General features: G+C 44.2%; 1 protein-coding gene across 1 annotated transcript in view; it reads right to left on the bottom strand.

The window, feature by feature from the left end:
* Nucleotides 1–16,353, bottom strand: part of DOCK2 (dedicator of cytokinesis 2) — a 397,813-nt gene that overhangs the window by 207,310 nt on the left and 174,150 nt on the right. The gene's annotated exons all lie outside the window — the stretch shown is intronic.

Below are 16,353 nucleotides of genomic sequence, written 5' to 3'. Positions count from 1 at the left end.
GTGAAGCAGGAGCACCTTGGATCTGGTTTAGTCACTGCTGGCACCCGATCGCCATCCTTACCTGAGTGCGTGCCACTGCTTGCTGAGGACTTCATGGACACTAGAGTGACCACTTGCCAAGTTCCCTGTCCCACATGGCTGGGCCTCAGCCTGGTTTGCAAGTCCAGATTCCCACCATGAGCAAACCCCCACGACACCTTCCAATACCTCCGTGATCTAAGCACTTCCTTCCCATCCTGGGTTCATCAACCCAAAAGAAAACAAAAGTGTTGTGCAGAGCTGGAAGATAGAGGAAGGTTTTAAGCAGATATCCCAGAAAAAAAATTACATCAATAAACTGGCAGTTTCTAAGATATCAGTGTACATAAGCACAACAGAGTAGGCAGGGCATAAGAGTGCAAGAGCACCCTGGTATATTGGGGTCACTTTCATTTTTAATTAGCCCCTTGATTCCAAATCGAGGATCTGTCACCACATGCTGTGTGGGCCTTACTGTGTGTGGCAGAGTAAGGTCACTCCAGGGCATGAGGAACTTAGTGTGGATGGCCTGTGCAATTGTAATTCAAAGAGGGTTTCAGCAGTTGTAGCTACTCCAGGGCCCACCCTGAACCATCATGCCTCTGGCCTGCGGCCTGAGACCACCTGGCAAATCAGTGGAATCTGCTTTGGGTTTGAACTTTTAAGATCCCACAGCAACATTTAAGATCATGAGATCCAGCTGCCTGTTAGTTACATCTTAATCAGTAACATAAATAAGCCTAAGATAAAACACAACACTCTTTCTCGTCCATTCATACCTGCAACAGCCTTGTAGATAGGTGCAAACTTATATTAATCAACCATCTCCCTTCCTGGTGACCAGGCAATGGTCACCTGACTGAAGAAGCAGCACGAGTGGGGATGAGGATATAGGGGTTTTTTTTGTTGTTTTTTTCCCCCATTTTAGCATTAAAGACCTTTCTTTCCCAAAGTCTGAGTTCTTTAAGGTCTGGCTCATTCTTTTGATAAGACCCCCATACTGTGGGTCCAGTGAAACTTGCATGGCTGAACAAACTACTAAAGTAATATAATTAAGTAATTGCTACATACTCTTGGGGTAGGATGGCAAGGCTCAGATTCCTTCTGGTTAAATTAAATTCTCAACCAGCCTGTGGTTGGATGGATGCTGCTAGAAAGGGATCCTGAAGCTAAATATACATTAAATGAAGGAGACATTTAGTCATACCCTTTGCTGAAGACCTAGTGTCTGAGCGCGGCACCCTGTGCGAACCTGGGATGTGCGCACCCCACTGCAAATTGAGACTAATTGAGCAAACCACTCCGACAGTTTCACCTCCCCCTGCCACAGCGCTGCAGTGCACAGAGCTATTTCAGTGAGAGCAAGAGGGAAATTTGGCAAGGAATCTCGGCTTGCACTATTTAAGTCTTGGAATGTCATTCAAGATGTTCTTGTTCTGTTTCTAGAGTAATGTTTAAACCCACAAAATGAGACTGGAATATATAACGTCAAGTTAGAATTAAGATAAATACACTTGTCATACTTAGGAAGCCACATCTCAATAAGATAGGCTACCGCTGGCTAAAAGCCACAGATCTTTCTTTCTGTATCCATAGGATCAACTCTCAGTTGGCCCAAGCAATGGAAAAGAACAGCATAAAGGATAATCCAATAAAGCAAAATCATTTGGGATCTCTTACATAATTTTATCTTGTAATAGAGCTTCCATCCTAATTTGCTTTGCTTACGCTAATTTCAAATGAATTTATATTCTTGAGCACCGTGTAGAATGAAAATAATCCTGTTCCTAGAATTAAGAGACCCAGGAAACCAAGCAGTCTATTCCACTACCCTTTGGCAAATGGCTTAAATTTTCAGGGCCTGTTTATCCATTCTTGAATGGAGACAAGAACACCTGCTCCACCTACCTGCTTCGTAAACTCTGTGCACGTTCCAACATCACGTGAGCTGGGTCACTGGGCAAAGTTAGCCTGGAAGGATGATGAGATGTCTGAGGTACCTCACACAAAATTAAGAAGCTCACGTTGTCACACACATACACTGAGTTGGGGGCCTCACATAAACCCTCAACCGAATTTAATAAAACTGGGGTTGGAAAATGTTGACATTTCTAGAAATAAAACCAACTGAGGCCAAAATGATCCCAAATCAAAGCACAACACTGCGTTGCTTGGGCCACCAACCTGAAACCGGGAAGGCATTCTCTTCAGAAAACTTAACATTTAAGATCATTATGAGGAAAAAAGGATTTGACGAATATCTTCCTGAAGAACAAAAATGATCATCCCTATGTTTAAAAAAAACCACACAGGCATATATACCAAAACTCTATACTCATCTACTCATGTGAAAATCACTGCTTCTTTGTAAAATATTATGTAACATCTACCACGATATTCTACAGAAATGCTGTACTTGAGGTTGTATGGTTTTATGGAGAGATATTAATTTAGCAAAAATTACTTTTATAAAATTGAAGGTAAAAAGACCAATACATCAACTTAAATTGCAGGAGTTTATGTAGCTGCTTTCTCTGTAGTTTAAAAAGAAAATGCGTACTCACTATCCTTGGAACTTAATACCAGCTCATCTATAGAGCATCTTCTTAAAGACAATGTACTAATATAAGGTTTTGTAAATTTCTAAACTGTTTTAAATGGGATATTATCTTTTGCAATAAACTTACATATTTTTTCTAGGTTTTAAGACTCTATTACTAGCTTGGGTTGATTTGGGCTATAAAATTTAAACTTAAGAAGGAAACCTCAGTGTTCCTAAGGGCAAATATGGCTTTGATTATAATTGTGTTTATGTATTTCTTAGGGGAACAAATAAACAAAGCACAGATTCAGAACTGAGTGTCACAATGATCACATAGAGCCACTCCCAGCTTCATTCAGATGACTACGCATTCATGATTTGTATCATCATGCCCATACACCTGAACTCTAATTCATTTGATGATTTTCTTTAATTATGTTCCCCTTAATTTTTTCCCTAAAAGGTAACTTTATATCACCAATATGAGAAAAACCAATATCATGTTCCAAAAAGAGAAGACGAAATTAAAATAATTTTATTAAATTCTTGCTAAACACTGTTGAATGTTGAGGCGCTATGCCTGAGACCAGCTCTCTTTGTTAAAAAAGGATATTAGAAAATATTCAACACACACTAAAGCCACATCAACACCAAACCTATTTTCTACTTGACTAATCAGGATGTTTGAGAGAGAATTGAAAAGAAAACAACTTTCCTATCATGTGAGTCAATGTTTTTTTTCCCTGCCTTGTCTATGAACCACCTAAAATCAGGTTGTTTATACCTGACGTGTAAGTCTCCCACTTTGGGACACACCAATTTAGGGAAACAAAAACAAAAACAAAACCCTGGACACAGAATCAGAAGTCTTGGGTTTGATAGCATTCTGCTACCTTCTTTTTGCTGAATGACCTTGAACAAGTTACTTAATCTCTGAGTCTGATTCTTCTTATAATGCTAAACATAACCCCTGCGTCCCAAAAGTATCCTGACAATGAACTGAGTGAAAGCTCAAATAATATGGGGCACCCAGTAGGTGCTCAATAAATGTGTATTCATTCATTTGCCAAGTGAAGTAAATTGGGAGAGAGGAGGGAAGAGGGCACCGTGAGGTTGCAGTGGTTTTCAGAAACGGGCTTAAGATTTTCTCAGGGCAAGGAAGGAACTCGTCCTGGCCTTACGGGAACCACCAGAAATCATGACAATGAAGAACACTCAGGCATGAAAAATACAGCACCCTTGTGTATGAAGGATCCATGTTGCATGGAATCAAATATCCTAGAGGTGACAGAGACTCGAAGGGCCAGCTCCCTTTTATTTTAAGATGGGTCAGTGGAGGAAAGCTAGATGACCTGCGGCAATCCCGTGGGCAGTAAGTTCTGGGAGCAATGTGGATGGTGGGTGGGAAGTGCAAGGGGCCGGGGCCACTCCAGGAACCACTGAGACTGGAATTGAAACCCACTCTTACCTTCACCAGCGAGCTGGGTCCTCGGTATATAACCTTCCCTTGAAAAGCCTCTAATTTTAAGCTGCTAGAGGCAACTTGCTGTATGCTAAAAATGTATTTCTTTTTTTAAGTTCCAAGAAACAAAGATGTTTTATGATCATTACACCCATCGAGCATTGCTGGCAAGAAAAAGCGCTGAGGGACAAGTGGAAACCCAACACTGTTCACATGTGGCGCAAACCGTGTTTGACCAGCTTGATCGGAACCCCCTTTTTGGGTGCTTTCCCCTCAACTTCCTCCCCATCTCCTTTTAACTGACATGCAGCCTACATTTCTATTGAGCGTGTCCCAGCACCCCTACTCCTGAGGTTTCGCAATGTCTGATTTCTTCTCCTCCTACAGGTCCCCGGCCGGTAAAGAGCAGGGAAGCACCTGCTGGCAGCACGCAGGGCTTGGTTCTCTCACCGCCACACGGGGCCAGGTCTCAGCTCCGCGTGCTCTGCACTGCGGCACCTGCTCCGAGCCCACTTCGTCTCTCACCCAGCGTCCAGAGGAACCTCCCAAATGGTCTCCCCACAGTCACTCTCTCCCCTCCAGTACATTTTCCACACAGCACCTAGAGCGATTGTTGCGAAATTTGGATCAGAACCATGTCACACTCTGGCTGAAATCCGTTCAATGGCTTCCTGATAAACTTAGGAAGTAAGACCAGGTGTGTTGTCATGGCCCAGAGGCCCTGTGCGACCTGTCGCTGCCCCTCCTGTAAGCTCCCACCACAGGCCCTTTCGCTGTCTGCCCTCCAGTCACGCAGGGCTTCCTCGGGTTCCTTGGACCCACCAGGCTAACAGCCCCTAAAGGGTCCGCATGTGCTGCTCCTTCTGCCAGGAATACTCCCCACCACACCACCCTCCTCGCCCACTTTGAAGCTCTGCTGGGTAATATCGCAGATAATGCCTCCGATGGCTACTACCACCACTGCCCAGACCGCACCCAATACCCCTCTTAGACACTCGCCTGGCACCAGGGACTTTGTCATCAAAGTCCTTGGCTCAGTAGTCCTTGTACATATACCTGTGTCATTCTTTGATGAATGTATTTCCCTCTAACTAGCCGATAATCTTCCTAAAGTAGGAACCCTGCTTATTTTTGCTTGCTTTTGTATCTTTAGCACTTACCACAATGGGGTTTAAATATTTGTGGCCGGAATAAATTCTTTAACAAATTGGATCCAGTAGGGAGACACTAAAAAAATGATTCCCTGGCTTTTTTCTTGTCCTTCAGTCCCCCTATGGAGATGGCACCATTAGTGGGTACAGTGACAGCATCTGTGGTCCCAGGATTAGGGTCTTCAGCAGGTACTGTGCCCAAGGCTCCTAATTCTGCTGTGGCCCACATGGCATTCAGGACCCAGGGACAAAAAGACACTGATGTCCACTTTCAGTACCCACCCCCACCCCCAGGACATTTATCCTGAATATTGACAGCCCAGCTTAACCTTGTTTCAGAATAAACTGCCATCACAATTAAATCCCAATGCATTTTGCACATTTTACCAAGATACTGCCTTACCACATGAAAGAGAAAATGAGTTTTGAAATTAAAGTAGATTGTTAACTATTTTCACAGTAATGTTTCTATTAAAATGCCAGAATTTATTACTTTCGACCTAGTCCATCCCAGACAAAATGCAATTCAAAAGAGACAGGTTCTGTCTAACTAAAGGAGCATTTTGGATAACCCATTTTGCCTTGGCTTAAACCACGACTCAAATGAAAAGACAATACAATCACACCAAAGTATAATTTGCTGTGAAGCAAATAAAAGCTTTATTATCATGAATGGCTTTCACAAATTCTCAGAATCCATAAGTATATTATATTAAATTTTACTCAAACGAAACTCATATTTTTTCTCCTGACAAAACCTCCATTTTTTAAATCATTAGTTAAACACGGTGACCTCGACTTGGTGCTTCACCTTGGTTTCCCAGGTGGCACGCACGATGCCGACACCCGGATACACTGATAGAAAAGCCTTCCTGCTCACTGACCAAATGGGCTGAGTCATTTTGTCGCTGAACTCAAGAGCGGTTTGCACAGCTCCTCCACCGAGCACACCAGTCCCACAGGCGGAAATCACGGACAGGCAACGGAGGAGACAGGAAGTTATTTGTTGTTGTCATTGGTTTTATTTTTTTTTGCTTTTTTGTTTAAAATAAAACACAATATCCCTTCCGTAGTTGGGGATTGGGGATCAGAGAGCAAAGGCGAAGCAAGGTCAAGCATCGACACGCACACATTCAGACCACGGATTGGATTTCATGGACTGGATCCTGCCTTTTCTGCACTGAAACACACCACCAGCTCCAAGAAAACACTTCAGATCAACCTCGGGCCACAGTCACTTTTCTCAGTGAACAGGTGTCAAGCCCCTTCTCTGAGCCAGGCTAGGCGCCAAGGACGCTGAGAGACAGCTGCAGACACAGCCTTGCCTCACGGAGCTCACGGTCTGGTGGGGGAGGGGGTTCCAACAATAAGCAGGTGTCCTTTATCTGATCTGCCCCATCTGCACGTCACAGCGCCCTCCTTTTGACCTTTCTAACGCTGTTCCTGTATTCTCTCGGGGCTATTCCTCCTCGTCTTTCCCTTTCCCCACCGTATGTTCAACTCCCTGAGAGTAAGAACTGCTTTCTTCACCTTGCAACGCCCAAATCCAGGAAGTCTACTTTAGCTGAAGTGAAAGACTTCACTGCCGGGAGCCCTCGTCCCTTCATGCACACCCCTGCACTGGTCTTCAAAGTCTATGCTCTCCTACCGCTCCCACCCCTCGCATGCAGCCTCCCCACAGGTGCCTGGGGCCCTCTCTGAGACACACATCCAACCACCGCATTGCCTGGCTTTTATGTCTCTAACTGCACCCCGCCACCACCCTAGAGCATAAAAATTCCTTCCACAGCAAACAAGTTCCTTATCACCTGATACCAACCTAGTGCCTATAGCCTAACTTGCTACCGGTCCAGTGTCCCCAACTCCATCTCCTTGTCACCTTCCAGACAGTCAGAGGCTGCTACCTGTCAGTGACCTTGCATGCACTGTTCCCCCTACCTGGGACACTGTTCCATTAGCTATCTGCCATAGGACATAATTTTCACTTGGGGGGAAGAAAGAAGAGTAGCAGTATTACTACTGGGAGAGATAATAAAAGCTCCAGCTTCTTGAAGTTACAATGGGCTGTCACTAAATGTTTTGCTTCTCTTATCTCATTTATTCCTCAAAAAATCGCCACAAGGTAGTTTATGATTACCCTATTTTCCAGAAGAATAAATTGAGGCTTGTGGGGAGATAAGTAATTTGTCAAAGTCCACAGGTAGGAGGTGGTGATGGCTGGAGTTCTTTCGAGGTCTGCCAAATTTGGGAGCCTGGGCTCTTAACTCCGATGCCAGACAGCACGTTGCAATTTAAATGTCACCTCCTCTCTGTAACTTTTTCTGATCATTCCCCGCCCCTGCCATGGAATTAGTCACTCCATCCTCCGAGTACCCACGGCACGTTGTGCAGGCTGCTACTTCTCATGTTATATTGACATTTCTTTTTGTCAATCTCTCATACTCGTCTCCACCAGGAAGAAAAATCCCGGGGGCACGGAATTGTCATTTCCATCTCTGGGACCTTCCAAGGGCTTCTCGAGTTGTCTGCGATTCTGTGAATGCTTCACGTATGTTTGTCGAGTGAACTGGGAGAAAATATGGCTAGGAAAACATTTGAAAGGAAAAACAGCCCGGGGGAAGACAGACAGACCAGGATAGGACAGGGGTCCTGACTTCTGCCCCTGATTTTCTGCATCATTTTGAACAAATATTTTCACCTCCACCCCCACCCCCACCTTTAAAATTAAACCATCTGCCTTTTTGGCTTCACAAGTTGTTTGGAATAAAAGTAAAATTATATATATGAAAATTTTTTGGGGGGTAGTAATTTTGACTACCCCATTAATTCCTATTTTTAAAGAAATTGTGTTTGAGGTTGTTTTTCCTGATTATAAAAGGAAAGCAAAATGATTCTAGAAAAAGTGAAATTCCAGAAATGTGCAAATCATGTGTCCTTTAAGCAGAAGATACTAACACAATGTTAGCCTCAGAACAGGCCAGACCTGGGAGACCAGGGTCCCTGGAGAGAGGCTACATTACTTCCCTCCCCCCCGAATTTTGGTTCCTTTGATGACTTTTGTTGCTATCTTCCTGTAACTCTTTCTCTATATTGAAGTCATAGAATGTTATTGTGTTATTAAAAAGTCATTTAATGCCTGCATAAATACATCACTGTCTAGATGTAGCATAAATCTTGAAACGTGGGTTCTGATTTTGAAGGATCATTTGACAGAATTGATTCCTTCGAGTCACCCCCAGTGCCCTGGGCAGGGACGACACGGACTCCAGACTTGTGGGGGCCTGTTTCACTAGCAGTTGTTGCAATAGGGTTCCCTCATGGACAGCCGCAGCCCCTCAGCAGCACCCCAGGGAAGGGAGGTCCGGGTTCCAGGCCTTGGTCTCAGGCATAGTGTGCCCCGTCGCTCCTCACGGTAGCTTTATTCACAGCCCAGCTGCAGCAACAGCCCAGCGTCACTCCACAAATCCAGGAAAGATCCCAAAACAGGGCTAGCACAGTTTGCGATCTTATTCATGACATCTGTGTCAAGGAAGATGCTAGCATGGAAGGAGCGTAGTAATCGCTTTTACTTACTGAGGGCCTACTATGCGCTAAGCCCTGCGCTGTGAGCTTTGCACATATGTTTTTATTCTGTCCTCATCGTGGGATTGGCAGGTAATAACTGCTTTTGGCCTAATTTTACAGATAATAGAGCTGAGGGTGCGATCTGGGAAGAGACTTCCCAGTTTTGGAAGAAGCTTCCTCACCCCTTGCTGAGAGGAGGACACAGCTCTGGCCTGTCAAACCCTTTCAAACTCCACAGCTGGGCCCCACTGCCATAGCCCTAGCGATGTGAGATGGGCACAAAGGTGCCAGCCAGTGTCCACATGGCAGACACTCTGTTTCTAAAGTTCTCTGAGGACAAGAAAAGCTGGCCTCTCTTTCCGTGCCAGGAAATAGGACGAGAGACAGTGTGGAGCCTCACCTGTAAGAACACACTTCAAATCACAGGTCCAAATCAGGTGTGTCCAGCCCCACTGACGGAAGCCATGAGGCACCGAGATATTTGGAGGTAATTTCATTAGGATTTGAGGACATACCGGTCATTCTGTGTGACTGGATTTCCCAGGACTTGCTGAACAATTCCCAACGTCACTCTCTCTGCCCCACCTCCAACCCCTCCGCCCCCACCCCGGGTGCTGACAGCTGCAGCCCCTGCGTGGCCAGTGAAGGCTCCTGCTGGGACACCAGCTTCTCCAGGCCCGAGCTCACCTGCTCTACAGAACCACGAGGTGTGTTACCGAGTCGAGTGTGAAACTTTCACGACAGCAGCAGCAGCATCTTTATGACCTAGGAGCACCTGCTACTCACAGCGAAGGCTGCTCCACTGGACAGAGCAGGGAGGACGCCGTGGCTGTCTTAACAAGTCTAGGAACCTCATATCTCTCCTTAATTCTTCTTCCTGCACCCCATAATGGAATAGAAGAAAGGTCTGGAGCATGAAACACGCTCATTTATGCCCCAGCTCTTATGCTTAAATTAGTCTAAAAGAATTCTGTCACACACAGCTAATAAGGTTCTTGGGAATTTTATACAAAAAATATCCTTAAGGGAAAGACTGGCATGAAACAAATCTTCTCTCACCTTATTTTTAAAATCGGAACTTTTTGAAGCTTGTCATTAATTTGTTCCTTCAATTAGTTTGTTCTTTCCATTAATTCACTCCCATAAGTTTGAATTCAGTGCCTGCTACATGCCAAGCCCTGGACAGAAGGACAGACAGGAACTCCAAAGATAAAAAGACACAGCCCTGGCTGGGCATGGTGGCTCACACCTGTAATCCCAGCACTGTGGGAGCACGAGGATTGCTTAAAGCCAGGAGTTTGAGACCACCCTGAACAACATAGTGAGACCTGTTCTCTATAAAAAAATAGAAAAATTAGCTGGGCATGGTGGCATGCAAATGTAGTCCCTGCTACTCAGAAGGCTGACGTGGGAGGATCACTTGACCCCAGGAGTTAGGGGTTGCAGCGAGCTATGAGGACGCCACTGCACTCCAGCCTGGGCAACAGAGTGAGACCCTGTCTCAGTAAAAAAAAAAAAGAAAGAAAACAGATACAGCCCCTACCCTCAAGGATCTTAGTGTACTGTGGCACATAGATAGGCAAAGAGAAAATTCCAATATGATGTGGGAATGTTGTAACCGAAACATGGACAAAGAGCAACGGGACCATGAAGAAAGATGGCCTCGTGGAATGACAGGAGCTCCACAGAACACAAGATGGGGTAAGGCAAGAAATGCTGCTCCCACTTAAAATGCCCAATCCTTCCTCTTCCCCTATTCTAACTTTTCATGCCATTCAAGACCCAGACCCAGTTCCATGGATACCTTGATAAATGATTCTGCCCATACATGCTGTGGGTTCCTTGAAAGTTAGGATATTATTCCTTTTTTTGCATGTATATTTTAGGCCAAGTACATACTGATATGCAATCACCAAAACTGTTATTAAAGCAATGGTTCCCCATCCAAAGTACATGCGAACCGTGCATATTACCATGTTATGTAGCAACCAAGCCACCCTGAGCTAATGATGCTACCTTCTGTCTACCAACTGTAATTTCAAGTCTCTTGAATAAATTTTACTGTTTTCTTCCTTAACTTGATTCTCCCCCTGATCTTCCCCTAACACACACCCATACACACACACATACAAACACATACATACACACATATACACACACTTTCGGGAATTTTCTCAATTAAATTGACTTTACCTAGGAAAACAATTTCCTACAAATGTACAGTGAAATGCACAAGAGTGCGGGCTTTGCACTCTGGCACACTGAGATGTGATGTGGATTGTAGCTTCCTCCTTACCAGGCTTGAAATGCTGGGCAAAGTGTTCAAGCCCTCTTTGAGAGGAAATAATTTTTGCCAGCCTCACAGATAAAATTTGATAATGTCCTTAAAGAGCCTGGTACCATCTCTGTCACATACGCGCTCCATAAATGTTCACTGTTGCTACCGAAACGCACATCCTGTGCAGAGGACGAATCCTCCCCCACCCTACTCCTTTCCCACTGGGTCCAATTAGTCAACAACCCTTCCTCTTCCCCTACTCTCCTAGTCTAATCCTGATATAAAGGTCTACACGATAATAACACTTACCTGTTAAGGAAAAGAATGACGGTTTTTACGTCAATAAAAATAGACAGTAAAGATCTTTCATTAACTTCTTTAATTGATGGGTGTTCACTGAGACCATGCTGTAGGCCAGAGACACTGAGGAGAGATGGTTGTGGCTGGACCAGGCCTGCAGCATCGGTGGAAGAGAAGCATTTGGAGTTGAGCGGTCTTTGGGGACTAGGACAAACAGTGCCTGGAGATGAGCGAGGGGCAGAAGGAAAAGGAGACTCTGTTTGCCTCCAGAGCCCTTTAGAATCTCCATGCTAGCCTTGTCCTTTCCTGTTAAGCCTGTTATTTCGTAAGTACCAAAACTCATATAAACAGAAAATTCTTTTCCTAAGTTTACAGCTTTTTGTCATTTAATTACCAGAATTGAGGAGATCAATCCTAAAAATATCATTGTCATCATAAAACCACCAATTATTCTGTGCTGTTCTACAGGTTTCTGAAAGTTGCCACATAGACCATCTAATCAGATTCCACACTCTTGGCAGGGAGGCAATTGGGTTTAAGGTGCTCATTACTATCTTTAAAATGTTTGATTTCTAAAGAACAACTTCAGTTATTAATAGTGTAGGAGCATATAACACGCTGTTGAAGAGCAGGGACTCTGGAAACAGTACCCCCTGCGTTCAGATACTAATTCTTCCACCACCACGCTGTGTGACGAGCAGGTCACATGACCTCTCTGCACCTCAGTGATCTCATATGTAAGACGTGCGCACGTGATGCCGGCTGAGTGAGGTAGAACACGTAAGGTGCTCAGCTCTTTGCCTGGTGTACAGGATATTTGCTCAGTAAGTGATAGCTTTATTATAAATATTGTTTTTAACAAGATGCAGGGTCACTGAATGAAGGTCAAGAGTGAAGTAATCACTTCTGGCTGGGCACCTTCCCTCCTCATGTCCCGGGCTGTCCTCACACCTGCTCTCAATGGACTGGGCCCGAGGGACCTGGTACTGTCTTGCTGTGGCCCCTGCGTAGGCCACCTACAGTCTTTGGGCTTATGGTTTGGCTCAGAGTGGTCACATAGCTGGGCCAGAGCTCTGGAGCTCAGCCTCTGATGACATAGACGCCGTCCGGAGTCTGCAGCGCTACGTGAGGTGAAGCAGTGAAGGATGGGGTGAGTTCCAGAGTCCCACTTTTTTTCTTTTTAAAACAAACTGCTCTGAATTTCAGGAGCTGGTACGATGCCAACTGCATTTACCTTTATTTAATCACTCAATAGACTCCTCTGTGAAAACCTGGGTAATTAGGCCCAAAATATATCACCCAGAGGCTTATTTTAACTACCCGAAATAAAAGCTAGATCCCAATTTCAACAAAATTACCAGATTGTTTTCCTTCCAAGAACTTCTGGCGGTGTTTAAGTTCCTTGGTTGATTCTCCCTATGGGATTTTCTGTCCCTAGCACCAGGGAGGCAGGAGGCAGGGGACAGCCTTCTCTATGGCAGTCAGCGGCAGGGTGCCTTAGCCAGCGAGGGCTCCCTGAAGCAGCCCTTGCTAAGTGCACACGCCTGGACACTTTTCCTCGCAATGCCCTGAGACCGTGAGATAGGAAGATATCTTCCCAGATATCCAGGGGACTGGATGCAAACACATGCTTTGGGGTCCCGGGTTCATGTCTGGCCTTATTTCTACTGGCCGTGTAACTTTAAACATGATGCTTTCGTCCTCTGATCTTCAGACTGTTCTAAACAATGGGAGATGGTGATAATCCCCTGTCTGTGATGACTCACGATGTGATCTATCACACAGTAAACATTTTAAGTTAAACCTTCTTTTCTTTATATTTTAACATCTCTGAAGATTACAATATGTGTCCCAGTACACTTGGTAGCATTTTCTCTTTCTTATGGACACATAAAATCACGGTGCATCTTACCTTCAATAAAATATGGCATGTAGCACACAGAAACTATTCCCTAATAAAAGGTAGGCTCTCCAAGACTGTTTTTTCCATTACTCCTCTGCCCTTACACCACAGCTTTTTTAAAGGAACCAAGAATATGTTACACAAGAGAATATTGGTTACACAAGAGCTTTTGGACTGGGCCAGGAAAACACCAATGGTTTAAGTCAATACATGGTATTTGCCAAGTATCTTGCACACATCACTTTTCTCCAATCTCGTGCTATGACAGACAGCACTAATCAACTCAGCAGGTCTTCCCACTGAGCCAAGATGAAACCTCTACAGCTTTCTCAGCACAATTCTACAGGCAGCCATGCCCAATCAACCAGGCTGGCACATGGAGCCTGGGAGACAGGGAAAGGGAATAGGAATTGGCCAAGTCAGGAAACGCAGATATACGAGGAAGATCTCCAAAACAATATAGTTCATTGCACAGAAGAACCAAGGTCTAGAGAGGTTAAACCGGCATAAGTCACTGAGTCAATTCTCTGCAGAAAGAACGTGGAACTGTTCTCCTGTTCTCCCTTATCTGGAATATCCTTTCTACCAAACCATGCTCCCTTCATCAGCATCAAAGTCAAATTCCTTGAGAATGTAAGTAAACAGGCTGTTACCTGACACATCAGACTGTGACAAGGAGAGGAAAAGAGGGAACCAGTCATGTAACAATGTCTTGCTTTTGGTTTCTGTGAAACTTCCTTTTGCTCATTTGTCACCCTCAACAATTCCTTGCTCAGGGAGGTGGTCTACAGAAAAATCAGGAATGGTCATTCCTAACACATCATAATTACAAGGCGAGCCGTCCCAGCCCCACGGTTCCTGTGATTTTAATGGCCAACACCTTTTATCGCAGTGTGCCTACTCCTGCAAAAAAGAAAAAACCATCACTAATCCCCTATAACAATGAGAGTTGCCACCAGCCACCCCATACTTATTTGGGGCCTTCTCAGGATTTCGATATACTATGTCTGGCGTTTACCATAAATATTGATTGTTTAATATTCCCAAGCAATGGAAACTAACCAATAAAAATCACATCTGGAAAATTAAAAGTGACTGGTGGAATGGGAATCTCTCCTCCTTGTCAAATTTCAATTTCAAATTAAATTGGGGCCTTCAGCACTAAGTCAGGGACCCCTGACCCCTGAGTAATTACTTTCTACCATCATTTTCTTTAATTTGGAGGAGATATTTCTATTCTAGGAATTGCTGGGAAGGCTCATTTTATGAAGATGAAGCTATGTCTTAAGGAAAACCTGCTGGTTTCTTCCTTCTATTTCAGGCACATTCCTGCTCCTAGTGCAGTGTGCTTGCCACAGGCCTCTGGCACTCCCCACTCAGCACTCTCGCGTTGTAATTACACCAGCAATCTCCAGAGTTATTGAGACTAATGACACAGCTCGCAACTTACAACCCTTGCAAAGCTCTGGGATGAGCCCAGGGAAAATCTGAAGCCGCAATTCCTTACTCCCTAAAATGTGGGTTCCCACTATTTAGAAAACACATTTGTTGAAGAAGGAAAAGCAATCTGAGGGGAAATCATATACAAAAATATGAAGGTATGAAATAACATTGCAGTATTTCATTCACTCCCTCATTAGTTCCTTCATTTGCTCAACAAACATTAATTGAGTACCTACTGTTTGCCAAGTATTCTTTTGCGGGTTGAGGATAAATGAATTAGCAAAACATGGTTCCTGCCCTTAGAGGATCTACAGAATGCAGGGGGTTGAGGAAGCAAAAAACCAGAAAATCACCTTACAATGTACTAGGCACAAAGAGCACAAGGATCTGGCCCTGCCCAGGGGTTCTGAGAGTGCAGTGGTAAGGGAGTGGGGCAGGGGGTTTTGTCCAGCCCCCAGTGGGGAAGGAGTGAGGCCAGATGTGCTGAAAACAGTAGGACTCGGTGGGCGATTGGAAGTGGCAGGCCGGTGAGTAAGAGGGAGGGGCCAAGGATACCTTGGCCATCAACTGGGCTCCTGAATTCAGGTGGAGTGTGGCGTGGGCTTCAGGGAGCTGGCGGTGAGTTGAGTTTTGGGCACAGTGCATCTGAGATACCTGAGGGATGTCCCAGCAGAAGAGGTCTGATTTTCTTTATGACACAGACCATGTTAACTCATTTCTGAGTGTTTGTGCTGAGTGTATAATATGTTCTCAATAAATGTTGCGTGAACAAATAAATGCATTTGTGTAACACATATGTGTAAGAAGCGTATGTGCAAATGTTTCTCCTGCATTAAATGATTTAATTCTCACAGCGACTCTATGAGAAAGATCTATTATTATTCCCATTTTATGCCATAGATAGGTGCAAGCCTTGAAAAGTCTTATGGTTTAAAAGAGGAGCTATGACAAGTTCATGGATAAAAATGACTCAAAAAGAAAAAAGAGGCAGAGCCCAGGAAAAGGTGTTCAACGTCATTAGCCATCGGGTAAATGGAAATTTAAACCACAGTGAGATACCTCTAGAATTGTCGTAGTCCAAAGGACTTACAATACTTTGGTGGGGATGAGGATAAACAAGCCCCCATACACTGCTGGTGGGAGTGCGGAATGCACAGACACTGTGGAACATAGTTTGGCAGTTTCTTATAAAGTTAAACATACATTTCCCATATGCCCCAGCAACTCCGGTGCTGGATATCTACCCACGAGAAACTGAAACATGTTTATACAAAGCTTGTATGTGAATGTTCATAGCAGCATTATTCACAAAAGCCAAAAGTTGCAAACAATGCAAATATACATCAACTAGTGAATGGATGAACAAAATATGACGTATTCATATAATGTAATATTATTCAGCAAAAAAGGCAGGAAGTATGAATACATCCTAAAATATGGATGGACCTCAAAAATATTATGCTGAAAGAAGCCAGCCACAAATGACCTCGAATTTTATGATTTTATTTATATAAAATTTCCAGAAAAGGTAAACCTATAGAGATGGGCGGTTGCTGAGAGGCTGGGGGTGGGATGGGAGCAACTACAAGTGGAACTTCTGGGGAAACAAGTGCTCTAAATTGAATTACAGTAATGGCTACACAACTGCATAAAATTACTGAAACTCATCAAACTGAATACTTTCAATGGTTA

This window comes from Propithecus coquereli, unplaced genomic scaffold (assembly GCF_000956105.1).
Source record: "Propithecus coquereli isolate 6110/MARCELLA unplaced genomic scaffold, Pcoq_1.0 Scaffold301, whole genome shotgun sequence".
Classification (NCBI taxonomy): domain Eukaryota; kingdom Metazoa; phylum Chordata; class Mammalia; order Primates; family Indriidae; genus Propithecus; species Propithecus coquereli.
The sequence above is the reverse complement of the archived record's forward strand: the minus strand, read 5'-3'. Positions and strand labels throughout refer to the sequence as shown.